We start from the raw sequence: 17701 nt of genomic DNA on the forward strand, positions 1-17701 counted from the left end.
CCAAAAAATATATAACCTGTCCTATTCTTGTCCATTTTGGTGAAGATCCAGGTTCATCTGCAGAGCTGAGAGAGCAGAACTGGGAGTTCAGCACTGGAAATGAGGAGTTTAATTCACACCCAAAACACACCTTACTAACAGCACAGTCACTTGACTACTTACCTAAAGTCATTATTTCTAGAGAATTTATTCTCATCATCCGCTACACTGTTACTTGTAAGTTGCTTGGAGAGGACTGAAGTCACGACACTAAATAAACACTCTGATGGGAGCTTGCCAAGCCAATCAGCTGCAGGCTTTGCTAGCAATGCTAATGTTGATTGGCCAGCCCAGTGACCAGCAGCGAGACAACATAGAGCGTTAGTTGGGACTCCAGTGGGGGCGCTAGCCAAAAATTATGTGCAGGGGGTGTCCTGAGAACAGCACAGGGGGAGCGGGAAAGAGGAGCCTGGACAGAAACTCAGGCTCTGCCTTCGAGCTCCATGCTCCCTCTGTGCTATGCTACTAAAGGGGATCTGGGGTCTCTGTCTGGGGCTCAGGCGTTGGGTTCCAGCTCCCTCTGTGCCCCAGACAGGGATTTATTATAGGAGCCAGAATTAAGTATACTTATATATTTTGGGGGTGGGGCATTTTATCCAAGGATGGGCCCCCCTCCTCCATGGGCCCCATAGCAGCGGCGTGGTCTGTCTCCATTGCAGGTACGCTACTGGCCGTGAGCTATCTCCTCCCTCTACAATGTTAAAAAACGTGTGACTTACCTTTCTCCTCTGCACACTGTCTTGTGTGTGCTTTTTTCCTATATACAGCATGAATAAGCTGCCCTCTTTAGATGCTTTTCCCCTCTACAAACTCTGATCTGCTGTGAATCACATCCTTCTCCTCCCTGCTATCTCTAACACTGACGGAAGGAGGGGTAGAGTTATCAGAGCCATTAGATACAAGAAGAGAGCTCTGAAAGATTTACGAGGTCTGACAATAAAGTAAGTCATTAAAGAAGAAAGAAAGAGTCACTGATGAAGAGACATCAGGATGTCCAACAACAAGCAGAACCGATGAAAACATTGCAAAAGTTAGTCAGGACTCAGGAGCATAGCAGAGCCAGAGAACATCGAGAGAGAAGCAGTAAGGAAATTCTTAACTTAAAATCTTGTGTGTGCAAAAATGGCCCCTGTAATGTTCGCCAATGAATACAAACAAAGGAAAGTCGAAGTTTGCAAAGACCCGTGGAAGAGGCAAGATCACGTTTTGGGCTGTTTCATCGCTGTTTATGAAACATGGGTTTACCAACAGAACCCTGAAACAAAGCGGCAAAGTGCATGATGGAAGTTTCTCCACAACCACAAAAGTTCCACCAGTTCAAATTAAAACAATGTTCTGTGACATTAGAGAGATTTTTCACTATGAATTTGTATCAACTGGACATACAGTCAACCACCTATACTATTTGGAATGTGAGGGACTTTTTAGCTATTAAACAAATAACTGTGCTGGAGCACTCTCCCCATTCATCAGATCTAGTCCCCAAATCATTTTTTTCTATTTCCAAGGATAAAGGAAATATTGCAGGGAAGGCATTTTGATGACATAACCATTTGAGGTTTTTTCATTTTTGCGTTTTCATTTTCCTTCCTTGTCTTTTTTACTTTTCTGTTCACAAAGCTGTAGGAGTGCTCTTTTTTTTTTTTTTGCAGGACAAGTTGGACCTTCTAATGTCACTATTTAATATTCATACAATGTTGTGGGAATCGGGAAAAAAAATCGAAATTGGGTGGAATTGGAAAAATAACGCAATTCCACCATATTTTATGGGTTTTGTCCCTACGGCGTTCCCTATACACCAAAACTGACCTGTACTCTTCATTATCTGGGTCAGTACAATTTTAACAATATATCATATGTGTAGGATTTTTTTGTGCTTTAATACAAAAAAAATAACCTTTGAAATAAACTTTAAAAACAATATATATATATATTTTTTTACATCGCCATATTCTATCCACCATAACTTTTTTAAAGTTATGTCTAGTGAGCTGTGTGGGGGGCTCAATTTTTGCAGGATGATCTGTAATTTTTATTAATACCATTTTGGAATGTTTGTGAATTTTTGATCACATTTTATAAAAAAAGTTTGATAAGTAAAGCGCTGAAAAAAATAGCGAACAGGCCATTTTGATTTTTTTTTTGGTTTTTGTTACGCCCTTGGGATAATATATGGGATAAATATTTTAATATTTTAATAGTACGGGCATTTTCAGATGCATTGATGCCCATGATGCTTATATTTTTTTTTTTATTGTTAATGTATTTTGAGGAAAAGGGGGTGATTTTAATTTTTATATATTTTTTATATTTTTAACTTGTTTTTTTTGTGTTTAGCCTCTCTAGGAGGCTACAAAATGTATTTGTTTTCTAGGATTAGTTTTTTAGTTCATACTATAGTCCCATAGAGCTACTGTAAGATCCTCACCTGTCTCGCACTCCGGTGTGACCAAAAAGGGTCCTCGTGTAGCTGCGGGACAGGTTACGCGTGTCTCCATTGATACACGAGCTCCAACCCCTTTGCGAACCAACGCGGGGATGCGCCGGAGGGGAAGACCACATGGCTTTCGGGGACAGCTTGGCCAGGCTAGTGGCAGTACGCTGCGGCTGAGCTTGTTTCCGGTGCCTGTTATAGTAGGACTTTTTTAAGACTATTAGCATGAATGTGTCCACATGGACTTTTTTTTAATTTTATTTATTTTAAAACCTACCTTTTGCAGCTTCGGTCATAAAACAATCCAAAAATCTAAATTCCTACATTTACTACCATCATTTAAAAAAATAAAATAAACTAAAAATAACACAATACTCATAAATAAAATAAATAAATAAAAGTTCCAGCTTACCATACATATTCGGTGCACAGAGTGGACCGGACCCGTCGTTTGCATGATTTGAACAATTCTAGAGTCTCCAGCATCCGAAAAAATGAACGTCGCCTTTATTTCAATTTCGGATAAACGTACATAGATGAGACTTCACCACCCTCCACCACAGGTTAACATGTTTCAAACGCAGTGTTCTTAATCATAATCTTCTGACTAGTTGTTGCACACGTCAGAAGGTTATGATTAAGAACATTGCGTTTGAAACATGTTAACCTGTGGTGGAGGGTGGTGAAGTCTCATCTATGTACGTTTAACCGTAATTTAAATAAAGTTGCCGTTCATTTTTTCGGATGCTGGAGACTCCAGAATTGTAAAAATAACACACTAGCAGCCTGTATATTTTTTTTCCTCCATTCGTACCTTCAGAATATCATCATTTTAATTAGAAGTCAGTGCAAGTCCAAGCACTGATGTTTCATGGCTATTTTATGCATCATAATAATTGGACATCAGTCTCATGGCATTCTGATATGGAGATGAATATAACAGAACACAACCGCTTTTCCATCAGCCGTTATGTATTGGCTAAATTCTCTCTAAAATTAGAAATATACTTTAGATCACTTTAGGTCACTTTCCTATATCTATACTCAATGATGATCTTAATAATATCGTAAATCGCAATGATATGTAGCATCGTAAACTTTATAGTACTTTGAGAAGAGATATGCACCATTCCAGATGCCTCCTTCACTCCCCAAATTGTTGGGGTCGTAAAGGATAAAAAAAAAGTGTCTGCTTTCTTCTATAAACAGTGCCACATTTGTCCACAGGTTGTGAAAGGTATTATGCCACAGCTCCCTGTCTTTCATTGAAGCTGAGCTGCAATTCCAGAAATGGCCCAGGTGAGATGCTGTTTCTCATAGTAAGCAGCCAGGTTTTTCTAATCCTTTATAACCCCTTAGGAATCTAGTTTACTCACTTACAGTAATTTTAAAGTTTTTTTTATACCATCACAATATTTATTTTATGGGCTTGTCACATTACAGAAATGATCATCAGGTCAAACAGCTGATCACCAGGGATTTGGTCCTCAAGACCAATGGTAATAGGTTTATTTGGGATTATAGTCTTATGGGCAGGAGGAAGTTGTGATCTGCTGTTCCTTTCTCTGGCAGCAACAACTGCAGGTGACATTTAATATCACAATTAGTGGCACTATGCTTTGCCTGGGACCTGACAAGACATCCATATGCCCAAAAGAGCATATAGAAAAAGATTGTCAAAATGAAAAAAAAAAATGCTTTCCCTATGCAGTGTTACAGGGGTGGCTAAGAGCCAACACTGCTGTGCTTACCTCACCTGGTGGCCTGGATCTGTTTCCTGTTGCCTTCTTCCCAGAAGTCCAGCCACAGGATGTGATCTGTTTCCCCATGCAGGCTGCAGCCTACTAGCTCAGTCTATGAAAAAAGGGGATAAGACATTCTTCAGATATATAAATGAAAAAAGGAAATTAAAACAAGGAATAACTAAATTAAAAACAAAGGACGGAAGGTATGTAGAAGAGAATAAAGGGCTAGCCGACTGCCTTAATGAATACTTCTGTTCAGTTTTTACAAAAGAAAAAGGAGAAGGACCTCCACTAGAAAGAATGACTAATAAATCGTTTGATGCATGTATCTTTACAGAGGAAGATGTTCTAAGTTTGCTGTCTAAGGTGAAGACAAATAAGTCACAGGGGCCTGATGAGATACACCCAAAATTATTAAAAGAGCTTAGTGGTGAGCTGGCAAAACCGTTAACAGATTTATTTAACCAATCATTAGTAACAGGAGTCGTCCCGGAAGATTGGAAATTGGCAAATGTCGTGCCCACTCACAAGAAAGGTAGTAGGGAGGAATCGAGCAACTATAGACCAGTGAGTCTGACATCAATAGGAGGCAAATTAATGGAAACCCTATTAAAGGATAGGATTGTGGAACATCTAAAATCCCATGGATTGCAAGATGAAAAACAACATGGGTTTACTTCAGGGAGATCATGTCAAACAAATCTTATAGATTTTTTTGACTGGGTGAATAAAATAATAGACGGTGGAGGTTCAGTAGACATCGCATATCTAGATTTTAGTAAGGCTTTTGACACTGTCCCACATAGAAGACTTATCAATACAGGGAGTGCAGAATTATTAGGCAAGTTGTATTTTTGAGATTAATTTTATTATTGAACAACAACCATGTTCTCAATGAACCCAAAAAACTCATTAATATCAAAGCTGAATATTTTTGGAAGTAGTTTTTAGTTTGTTTTTAGTTTTAGCTATTTTAGGGGGATATCTGTGTGTGCAGGTGACTATTACTGTGCATAATTATTAGGCAACCTAACAAAAAACAAATATATACCCATTTCAATTATTTATTTTTACCAGTGAAACCAATATAACATCTCAACATTCACAAATATACATTTCTGACATTCAAAAACAAAACAAAAACAAATCAGTGACCAATATAGCCACCTTTCTTTGCAAGGACACTCAAAAGCCTGCCATCCATGGATTCTGTCAGTGTTTTGATCTGTTCACCATCAACATTGCGTGCAGCAGCAACCACAGCCTCCCAGACACTGTTCAGAGAGGTGTACTGTTTTCCCTCCTTGTAAATCTCACATTTGATGATGGACCACAGGTTCTCAATGGGGTTCAGATCAGGTGAACAAGGAGGCCATGTCATTAGATTTTCTTCTTTTATACCCTTTCTTGCCAGCCACGCTGTGGAGTACTTGGACGCGTGTGATGGGGCATTGTCCTGCATGAAAATCATGTTTTTCTTGAAGGATGCAGACTTCTTCCTGTACCACTGCTTGAAGAAGGTGTCTTCCAGAAACTGGCAGTAGGACTGGGAGTTGAGCTTGACTCCATCCTCAACCCGAAAAGGCCCCACAAGCTCATCTTTGATGATACCAGCCCAAACCAGTACTCCACCTCCACCTTGCTGGCGTCTGAGTCGGACTGGAGCTCTCTGCCCTTTACCAATCCAGCCACGGGCCCATCCATCTGGCCCATCAAGACTCACTCTCATTTCATCAGTCCATAAAATCTTAGAAAAATCAGTCTTAAGATATTTCTTGGCCCAGTCTTGACGTTTCAGCTTGTGTGTCTTGTTCAGTGGTGGTCGTCTTTCAGCCTTTCTTACCTTGGACATGTCTCTGAGTATTGCACACCTTGTGCTTTTGGGCACTCCAGTGATGTTGCAGCTCTGAAATATGGCCAAACTGGTGGCAAGTGGCATCTTGGCAGCTGCACGCTTGACTTTTCTCAGTTCATGGGCAGTTATTTTGCGCCTTGGTTTTTCCACACGCTTCTTGCGACCCTGTTGACTATTTTGAATGAAACTCTTGATTGTTCGATGATCACGCTTCAGAAGCTTTGCAATTTTAAGAGTGCTGCATCCCTCTGCAAGATATCTCACTATTTTTGACTTTTCTGAGCCTGTCAAGTCCTTCTTTTGACCCATTTTGCCAAAGGAAAGTTGCCTAATAATTATGCACACCTAATATAGGGTGTTGATGTCATTAGACCACACCCCTTCTCATTACAGAGATGCACATCACCTGATATGCTTAATTGGTAGTAGGCTTTCGAGCCTATACAGCTTGGAGTAAGACAACATGCATAAAGAGGATGATGTGGTCAAAATACTCATTTGCCTAATAATTCTGCACGCAGTGTAAACTGCAGTCATTGAGCATGGACCATATTGTTGAGTGGATTAGGCAGTGGCTGAGTGACAGACAACAGAGGGTTGTAGTCAATGGAGAACATTCAAAACAAGGTCATGTTACCAGTGGGGTTCCACAGGGATCTGTACTGGGACCGATTTTTTTTAATATCTTCATAAGTGATATTGCAAAAGGCCTCGATGGTAAGGTTTGTCTTTTTGCTGATGACACAAAGATATGTAACAGGGTTGATGTTCCTGGAGGGAAACGCCAAATGGAAAAGGATTTAGGAAAACTAGAAGAATGGTCAGAACTCTGGAAACTGAAATTTAATGTGGATAAGTGCAAGATAATGCACCTGGGGCGTAAAAACCCAAGGGCAGAATATAGAATATTTGACACAGTCCTGACCTCAGTATCTGAGGAAAGGGATTTAGGAGTAATTATTTCAGAAGACTTAAAGGTGGGAAGACAATGTAATAGAGCAGCACGAAATGCCAGCAGAATGCTTGGATGTATAGGGAGAGGTATAAGCAGTAGAAAGAGTGAAGTGCTTATGCCGCTGTACAGAACACTGGTGAGACCTCACTTAGAGTATTGTGCGCAGTACTGGAGGCCATATCTCCAGAAGGATATAGATACTCTAGAGAGAGTTCAGAGAAGAGCTACTAAACTAGTACATGGATTGCAGGATAAAACTTACCAGGAAAGGTTAAAGGACCTTAATATGTATAGCTTGGAAGAAAGAAGAGACAGAGGGGATATGATAGAAACTTTTAAATACATAAAGGGAATCAACTCGGTAAAGGAGGAGAGCATATTTAAAAGAAGAAAAACTACCACAAGAGGACACAGTTTTAAATTAGAGGGGCAAAGGTTTAAAAGTAATATAAGGAAGTATTACTTTACTGAGAGAGTAGTGGATGCATGGAATAGCCTTCCTGCAGAAGTGGTAGCTGCAAATACAGTGAAGGGGTTTAAGCATGCATGGGATAGGCATAAGGCTATCCTTCATATAAGATAGGGCCAGGGGCTATCCATAGTACTCAGTATATTGGGCAGACTAGATGGGCCAAATGGTTCTTATCTGCCGACACATTCTATGTTTCTATGTTTCTATGTTACTTGCCACCAAAGCCTCTCCTCCACTTTTGCCTTTAGGGTTGCGTATTTCCCTGGGTTTCAAAATGCCTGCATACTCTGTAATCTTCACCAGCCAATGGCTAGCAATCCTGGGTTATTCTGGGTACCTTTCTCTGTGGGCGAGTGCCTGTGCAACAGGTTCTTTAGCTTTCTGCAAAAGTATGCAGTATTTTGTTGTCTGCCTGTGTGCTGACTCTTTGTCTGTTGCCTGTTTACTGCTTACCATATTGCTTGTACTCTGCCTGTCCTGACCTTATACTGGTTTACCATATGGCTTGCCTGTCTTGACCTTGGCCTGTCCCTGAATGCGATTTTCTCTGACCCCTCGCTGGTGTCCCTGATCCCCGTGGATCAGTTTTCAATCACATAAAGATTATTTAAGAAAGTTGCAGCCTGCTGGTTCCCTGTAGATGAGTCTAGATCCCTGAATCCCCTGTATGAAAGGGTGAATATCAGGGATCTACCAGGAGTAGCCCCAAAATACATCTGTTGGTTGACACAGTGGTTCCACACCCACTGCCTAACCATACAGCCTCAGTAACTGAAATGAAAATAGAGTAGCAGCTTTTTATTGGATAAGCTAACTCCCTCTGTTATATCACCTGTGATTGGCTTAATGATAGTATCATGCACTTTTCGGGGTGCTTGCAGAGGGGTAACTTAAATATGCAGGCCTCTAAGGCCTATTATTCAACAAGACCACCCCTTACCATAGTTTACTGCTGTCTTCTTGTGTAGTAAAGTACAGTCAGCACCAAAGTTTAAAATGACTACTAAGTCTAGACTCCCTACTTTCAGGTGCAACTGTTACCTACAGTAGGTAGAACTGTTGTTACATCTTTGATCATATAAGGTAAGAGCCAAGTGAGAAAAGTATGCAGGAAATAGAACTCTGAAAACATTAATAGAAATTATCTCCAAGTTTTATTTTGTGGGTAGATGCTTTCCATCCAATGACTGTACATACGTGACATTAACAGTATCTGAAATTTAATGTAAAACATTTAAGCCCCTGGTATTTCTCATGGTGACTCAAGATACCCTTATACTTCCAAAGTAGTCAATGCACCTTAAATTAAACACTTTACAAAATAATCTTTTTAATGAGGTTTCAATGACTCTAAGCAACCAGTTTAAAGCAATTCTGCCATCCCGAAAATATTCTGTTGGATCTTTCTGGCTTACAGACACTTTGCAGTTGTCTATGCTTAGTTTAATTCCCCCGAAGTCACCATCTGTCTGCAGTAATTTATGTCAATTGTTTCTGTAAGAATTCCACAGCATGCTGCCACAGAACTGGCCCATAAAGGGGCACTGCTCTCATCTCCTCACCATGCAGCACAAGTCTTCTCTGTGCTGCACTGTGAAATACAAGCTGAATATTAAATGCAGGTAAGACTGAAATACCATGATACCCGAGATAATGTTCATAAAAGCAAGACAGATAAAAGCAGAAGACAACATAAGGACATATAATATTAAACTAAATTCTAATAATATATTGAATCTATATGTAAATGTTGGGGAATAGTAAGAAAAGGAGAGTGTAGGGTAAATAACAGAATTATAGTAGTTATATTATTGTACATAGGAGGCAGTATTATAGTAGTTATATTCTTGTACATAGGAGGCAGTATTATAGTAGTTATATTCTTGTACATAGGAACAGTATTATAGGAGTTATATTCCTTTACATAGGAGCAGTATTATAGCAGTTATATTCTTGTACATAGGAGGCTGTATTATAGTAGTTATAATCTTGTACATAGGAGCAGTATTATAGTAGTTATATTCTTGTACATAGGAGGCAGTATTATAGCAGTTATATTCTTGTACATAGGAGCAGTATTATAGTAGTTATATTATTGTACATAAGAGAAGTATTATAGTAGTTATATTCTTGTACATAGGAGCAGTATTATAGTAGTTATATTCTTGTACATAGGGGCAGTATTATAGTAGTTATAGTCCTGTACATAGGAGCAGTATTATAGTAGTTATATTCTTGTACATAGGAGGCAGTATTATAGTAGTTATATTCTTGTACATAGGAGGCAGTATTATAGTAGTTATATTCTTGTACATATGAGCAGTATTATAGTAGTTATATTCTTGTACATAGGGGCAGTATTATAGTAGTTATATTCTTGTACATAGGAGTCAGTATTATAGTAGTTATATTCTTGTACATAGGAGCAGTATTATAGTAGTTATAATCTTGTACATAGGAGGCAGTATTATAGTAGTTATATTATTGTACATATGAGCTGTATTATAGCAGTTATATTCTTGTACATAGGAGGCAGTATTATAGTAGTTATATTCTTGTACATAGGAGACAGTATTATAGTAGTTATATTCTTGTACATAGGAGGCAGTATTATAGTAGTTATATTCTTGTACATAGGAGGCAGTATTATAGTAGTTATATTCTTGTACATAGGAGATAGTATTATAGTAGTTATATTCTTGTACATAGGAAGCAGTATTATAGTAGTTATATTCTTGTACATAGGAGCAGTATTATAGTAGTTATATTCTTGTACATAGGAGGCAGTATTATAGTAGTTATATTCTTGCACATAGTAGCAGTATTATAGCAGTTATATTCTTGTACATAGGAGGCAGTATTATAGTAGTTATATTCTTGTACATAGGAGGCAGTATTATAGTAGTTATATTCTTGTACATAGGAGACAGTATTATAGTAGTTATATTCTTGTACATAGGAGCAGTATTATAGTAGTTATATTCTTGTACATAGGAGGCAGTATTATAGTAGTTATATTCTTGCACATAGTAGCAGTATTATAGCAGTTATATTCTTGTACATAGGAGGCAGTATTATAGTAGTTATATTCTTGTACATAGGAGGCAGTATTATAGTAGTTATATTCTTGTACATAGGAGGCAGTATTATAGTAGTTATATTCTTGTACATAGGAGGCAGTATTATAGTAGTTATATTCTTGTACATAGGAACAGTATTATAGCAGTTATATTCTTATACATAGGAGGCAGTATTATAGTAGTTATTTTCTTGTACATAGGAGCAGTATTATAGTAGTTATATTCTTGTACATAGGAGGCAGTATTATAGTAGTTATATTCTTGTACATAGGAGGCAGTATTATAGTAGTTATATTCTTGTACATAGGAGGCAGTATTATAGTAGTTATATTCTTGCACATAGGAGCAGTATTATAGTAGTTATATTCTTGTACATAGGAGGCAGTATTATAGTAGTTATATTCTTGTACATAGGAGGCAGTATTATAGTAGTTATATTCTTGTACATAGGAGCAGTATTATAGTAGTTATATTCTTGTACATAGGAGGCAGTATTATAGTAGTTATATTCTTGCACATAGTAGCAGTATTATAGCAGTTATATTCTTGTACATAGGAGGCAGTATTATAGTAGTTATATTCTTGTACATAGGAGGCAGTATTATAGTAGTTATATTCTTGTACATAGGAGGCAGTATTATAGTAGTTATATTCTTGCACATAGTAGCAGTATTATAGTAGTTATATTCTTGTACATAGGAGGCAGTATTATAGTAGTTATATTCTTGTACATAGGAGGCAGTATTATAGTAGTTATATTCTTGTACATAGGAGACAGTATTATAGTAGTTATATTCTTGTATATAGGAGGCAGTATTATAGTAGTTATATTCTTGTACATAGGAGCAGTATTATAGTAGTTATATTCTTGTACATAGGAGGCAGTATTATAGTAGTTATATTCTTGCACATAGTAGCAGTATTATAGCAGTTATATTCTTGTACATAGGAGGCAGTATTATAGTAGTTATATTCTTGTACATAGGAGGCAGTATTATAGTAGTTATATTCTTGTACATAGGAGGCAGTATTATAGTAGTTATATTCTTGTACATAGGAGGCAGTATTATAGTAGTTATATTCTTGTACATAGGAGCAGTATTATAGTAGTTATATTCTTGTACATAGGAGGCAGTATTATAGTAGTTATATTCTTGTACATAGGAGGCAGTATTATAGTATTTATATTCTTGTACATAGGAGGCAGTATTATAGTAGTTATATTCTTGCACATAGGAGCAGTATTATAGTAGTTATATTCTTGTACATAGGAGGCAGTATTATAGTAGTTATATTCTTGTACATAGGAGGCAGTATTATAGTAGTTATATTCTTGTACATAGGAGCAGTATTATAGTAGTTATATTCTTGTACATAGGAGGCAGTATTATAGTAGTTATATTCTTGCACATAGTAGCAGTATTATAGCAGTTATATTCTTGTACATAGGAGGCAGTATTATAGTAGTTATATTCTTGTACATAGGAGGCAGTATTATAGTAGTTATATTCTTGTACATAGGAGGCAGTATTATAGTAGTTATATTCTTGCACATAGTAGCAGTATTATAGTAGTTATATTCTTGTACATAGGAGGCAGTATTTTAGTAGTTATATTCTTGCACATAGGAGCAGTATTATAGTAGTTATATTCTTGTACATAGAAGCAGTATTATAATAGTTATATTCCTGTACATAGGAGCAGTATTATAGAAGTTATATTCTTGTACATAGGAGGCAGTATTATAGTAGTTATATTCTTGCACATAGGAGGCAGTATTATAGTAGTTATATTCTTGTACATAGGAGGCAGTATTATAGTAGTTATATTCTTGCACATAGGAGGCAGTATTATAGTAGTTATATTCTTGTACATAGGAGCAGTATTATAGTAGTTATATTCTTGTACATAGGAGGCAGTATTATAGGAGTTATATTCTTGTACATAGGAGGCAGTATTATAGTAGTTATATTCTTGCACATAGGAGGCAGTATTATAGTAGTTATATTCTTGTACATAGGAGGCAGTATTATAATAGTTATATTCTTGTACATAGGAGCAATATTATAGTAGTTATATTCTTGTACATAGGAGCAGTATTATAGTAGTTATATTCTTGTACATAGGAGGTAGTATTATAGTAGTTATATTCTTTTACATATAAGTATTATTACAGTAATTTTATTCGTGTTCATATATCGCTATAAAAAAGTATTTGCCCCCTTGCAGATCTCATTTGTTTTTGCACATTTGTCACATTTAAATTTTTCAGATTATCAAACAAATTTTAATATGACACATATAGCAGTTTTAGACAATGACTGTGGACCCACTGTGCCAGTCAACAGGTTTGACTTTGGGCTAATCCTTTAGGTGCTATCCTGGCCATCTCCTGGTTTTCACTCTTTAACCTCAATACAGGGATCTGTACTTCACTGTAGGTGAGCCACCAGGCCTCTACCTTTTGGAGTAGTTCCAGTGTGGTTGGCTGCTGACCCATGGGAATCAGAGACACTGGTGCATGGCACAGAGGGAACAGGCAAAACGTTTGTCAGGAAACATGCAGAGATCAGGGTAGGAAAAGTTTGTGGAACTATTCAAAGATCAGGATAGAAAGCACAGAAGCAGTATAGTGAACAGGCACAGGTCAGGTACACAGGCAGGTAAAAGTATTAAAGCTCTTTTACAGGCTTTATCTAGCTAGAGTGACCTAGAGCACGATTTACCGAGGTAGGTCAGCGGAACCGCTATATAAGTGAGTAGATTGGCTCATTAGTCAAGCAGTTACACTCAGGAAAAGTCTCAATAATGCACACACAGGAAGAAACCTTACAGCCAGACTGTGGCCTATAGCATAGGACACAGGAGTCTGGTGCACCATTGGGAGTGGAATGTTGATGGGCATGGAACGTCACCATAATGATACTGTAAACGTCTTCTGAATTAGTTTAAAAAATGCATGGGTTTATTTATTATTTTTTTTTTTTTTAAGGAACCACTCATCTAGGAATATATCAAGCCAAGAAGAAAGGTAAGGAAGTTCACATGTACATTTATGGTAGCTGGTAAATAGGGTGGTCTTGTTGAGGATTTGCATTCAAAGTTTACATTTGCATTCAAGTTATGACCCTGTGGGAGAGATTTTCTAAGACTGGCTTTCCATGCTTCAGAAAATCATAAAATTAAACCAGTTCCTAGTTGATATACATTTCAGATATAATTTACACCAGTTTCTGATGTAAATTTTAGCAAGTCAGAAATATCCCACGTGGTGTAGGACCAGCTTTTATTTGATTTGGTGATACTCTGTCAGGTAAAAGTTTATGCTATATGTGGCCACCACATAGTTCTAATGTGAATATCACAGTAATATATTGAATTTAAATTGTGAGAAATTGGAGTCCTTAACAAAATTCACAAAAAGGTAATGGTGGACCAATCCAACCCACCACTATATATTAACTATTTCCGGGCAACTATCTGGTATCAGTTAGAGTGTTTAATTTCTAAAGAACTTGTTTCACTGACTTTTTATACCTGTGATTGTTGTCCAGAATTGTCTTTTGACCATTATTTTACTCTGACACTGTGTTCCTTCAACTGTTTTTAATCTAAACTGACTGGAAACAAATTTTTCTATTTTTTATGATCACGATCTTATGATATTGCTGCTTTACAAAGCTTTATGTGGCCTCACCTGAAATATAAACTTTAGTTGTGAGCACTGAGCACCAGTTCATAGGAAGGATTCCCTAGAGTTGAAAGAAGTACTGTACAAAGAAGAGCAATTAAAGGGACATGGATGTTCTTAAAACTATTTTGTCTTGAGGAACGATATCTAAGGAGGGAATGATTAACTTGTAAACACAGACATACATATTATTGCCATTTCCTACCTGCCTGACTACGACTACATTCTTCAATAATGATTTGACCTTGATCTAAGCAAAATATCTAAAGTTGCGTTCCATTGCCATCATCAATCAGTGATTGTTATGAAAGTCCTTGGGCCAGCAGAGAACTGAAATCCAAATTTAAAAAAGGTCCTATAGGTAAACTGGAAGATCCATTTGGGATCTTTTTGGGTTATATACTGTACATGTTTCACATGACATCATCTTTCTGTCCATTAGAAACCAACCACATGTTTACTATCATGGCAGCACTGCTTACTGAGTTCATCTCTGGGAAGAGAATATCTTCTGAAGAGCTACATCCCTTGACTGTCTTCACTGTAAAGTCTTCTTTTATTTATAATATTGCATTCTACTCCATGGGAATCAGCATGACACCTAAGAACTAGTGTTGCTTCCTGGGAGCCTGACCAGATGTCGCCTGTTGTATTACTTTTTAAAACTAAGAGGATTTTTAGCTCATTGCTGACTGGCACAAGAAGACACAGCTGCGACAACCAGGGAAGCAGCAGGACTCAGTGCAAGCACCACGGCAGATTGTAACAAGCATTTTGTTTCATGAGATAACTCACGCTCTATAGACATTGATGTCTAAGCCTTATGGGAAATAGGAAAGACTGTTTTGCGTATACAGTAATATCTCATAATAGTTCTTGTAATGTAGTAGATGCAGATTAAGCTACAATGTCTCCTGGGGTGCAGAGTGAGCCTTAATGGTGGAACTCAAGCTCTGCGTTGATATGGATTTACATATCTTATTTTTATTAATAGCAGAGAAGTTGATCTTTCGAGTGAGTATAAATTTGGAACTGTTTTGTTGCATTTTGTTTCATTTTTGGGCTTGTTTACATGTATCTTTTCCTTTTGTTCCTTACATGTGTTTGTCACATTCAAAATGATGTGTGGATAAAGACAAGTTATGATTTAAAAAAAAAAGGAGAGATGAAGTAAAGTTCTTGCGTGTTACATGAAGGCAAAGTTGTGTAGAGGACCCTATTAGGTCCTTTTTTTTATTTTATGCCCCCAAATGTCTGATTTAACATGAGAAGAGACAAGTGATTCTACTTCTAGTCTGCCGAATCATCTGCCCGATTTTATTTGGGTCTGTATGAATTCTACCTGAATCAAAAGTGTCAGCCTTTCTCTCACAGATACACACAAATGACAGATTCTATAGTTTTAAGTATGAGCAAATGGATTTGTTAAACCTGATTTTTTCCTAAAATTTGGATAAGTCAGAATCAGAATTTCTTAATGGGAATTCAAACACATTTTAAGAGAGAGGGAGCAAGACAGAGAGAGAGAGAGTCAGAGTTTCCAGACAATGAAGCGATCACCTCTATGAGTGTGTTGGCAATGGCAATGTTGGCACACCCCAGATGATAAGGTCGTTGCTTCATTGTGAACAGACCAAAAGCGATCCGCTGGATAATTTTGCATAGAAAAAACATTAATTTTCTTACTGATCATTTAAGGTGATCATTAAAGCCCACTAGGCCAACAATGGGCCCACACTGCAGAATCATTGTTTTCTGGGTCACTTAACTGTCACTGAACTACCTCAGCAAGACCATAGGCTTTGAAAAACCGCTATAGCCTGCAATCTTCTAAACGTGCGCACGAGCACAGTCATCACTACACCAAGATTGACGCATAGAGGAATAAAATTTATGTCATGAGTGTGTCAACTATTGACAACTCTTTGCGGTTGTCTAAAATCTATTCCATACTCATCCCCTGATAGGGGACGTAACAGGGATTAAACTGATAGGAATAGTACTACTTAACACACCACCCATATAGGGTGGCACAGTACATTGCACAGCGCATGCACAGTGCCCCAAATTGGAACTAGGAGGACCAACCAAGCATCTTTTTCCATCTCCCGGTTCCTAAAATCTATTCCATACACTGGCCCCTGATAGGGGACAAAACAGAGATTAAACTGTTAAGAACAGATTTTTTTTTATAAAAAAAAAAAGAGGACAGCCTCTGTGGAGCTGGGTATTTTTTGGCCGCTTTACTGAACGCTCATGCACAATGGCTGCAGGCTCATGCGTCCTTTTGCGGAGGTGACAAACCTGGTCAGTCAAACCCAAGACAACATCATCGACCTCATCCCATATGCGTTTTTTCTGGAGCGTGCCCTGCGAAGAGTGCTGGATCAGGCCGTAGATGAGCATGAAGAGGAAGAGTTGTGGTCACCATCACCACCAGAAGCAGCCTTGTCTTCGTCGATTGCTGGACCTGCGGCAACGCAGAGAGAGGAGTCTGAAGAAGAGGAGTCAGAGGAGGAAGGTGGCTTTGAGGAGGTGGAAGACCAACCACAGCAGGTGTCCCAGGGGGCTTGTTGTCACCTTTCAGGGACCCTTGGTGTTGTACGTGGCTGGGTGGAGGAAGAGACCTTCAATGATGTCAGTGAGGACAAGGAACGGGACATGGCTAGCTTGGTATCCAACCTTGTGCAAATGGGGAGTTTGTGGTTGTGCAAATGGACTGTGTGCGGTTGTTTGCGGTGCGTTAAACGGGGAGTTTGGTCTGTCATAGTTTGGTCTGTCACTGTGAAGCCTGCGTAACCCTTACACTACCTGATCGATACAACATCATACCTGATGTTTTAAAGCATGTTATTCCAAACAATTTAGGAATGTGAGGTGATTTATGCCCTTTATGGATTAAAACTTGACTCTGCGTCAACTACGTAATTTTCCATGGGAGTTTTGCCATGGATCCCCCGCCGGCATGCCACAGTCCAGGTGTTAGTCCCCTTGAAACAACTTTTCCATCACTATTGTGGCCAGAAAGAGTCCCTGTGGGTTTTAAAATTCGCCTGCCTATTGAAGTCTATGGCGGTTCGCCTGGTTCGCCCGTTCGCGAACATTTGCAAAAATTCGCGTTCGCTGTTCGTGAACTGAAAATGTTATGTTGGCGACATCTCTAGTTACAAACTGAATTCTGAACATGAGAAATGAGAAATGGTTGAATGATACAGTCGGACACTTGATAAAAAAATTAAACAATAAAAAGCTCCACATGATTCCATAACTTTTTTTTTTTTCACTTTACTTATTCACTGAAAGAAGTATAAATCACTGTTCTGAAAGCAGAATTAATTGTCCGCTTGTTGTGCGGACCGAACAAAACGACATTTACTCTTCTGCAGTCATTTTCCTAATTGTTTGCCAAGGATACAATATTGGAACCGAG

The 17701-nt window shown here is 38.1% G+C and overlaps 1 non-coding gene across 1 annotated transcript; it reads right to left on the reverse strand.

The window, feature by feature from the left end:
- Positions 1 to 16293: 16293 nt before the first annotated feature.
- Positions 16294 to 16480, reverse strand: LOC120981321. Its single transcript, XR_005774703.1, has one exon. It is a non-coding gene; the product is annotated as a U2 spliceosomal RNA (small nuclear RNA).
- Between the last annotated feature and the right edge of the window lie 1221 nt (positions 16481 to 17701).

This window comes from Bufo bufo, chromosome 10 (assembly GCF_905171765.1).
Source record: "Bufo bufo chromosome 10, aBufBuf1.1, whole genome shotgun sequence".
NCBI lineage: Eukaryota > Metazoa > Chordata > Amphibia > Anura > Bufonidae > Bufo > Bufo bufo.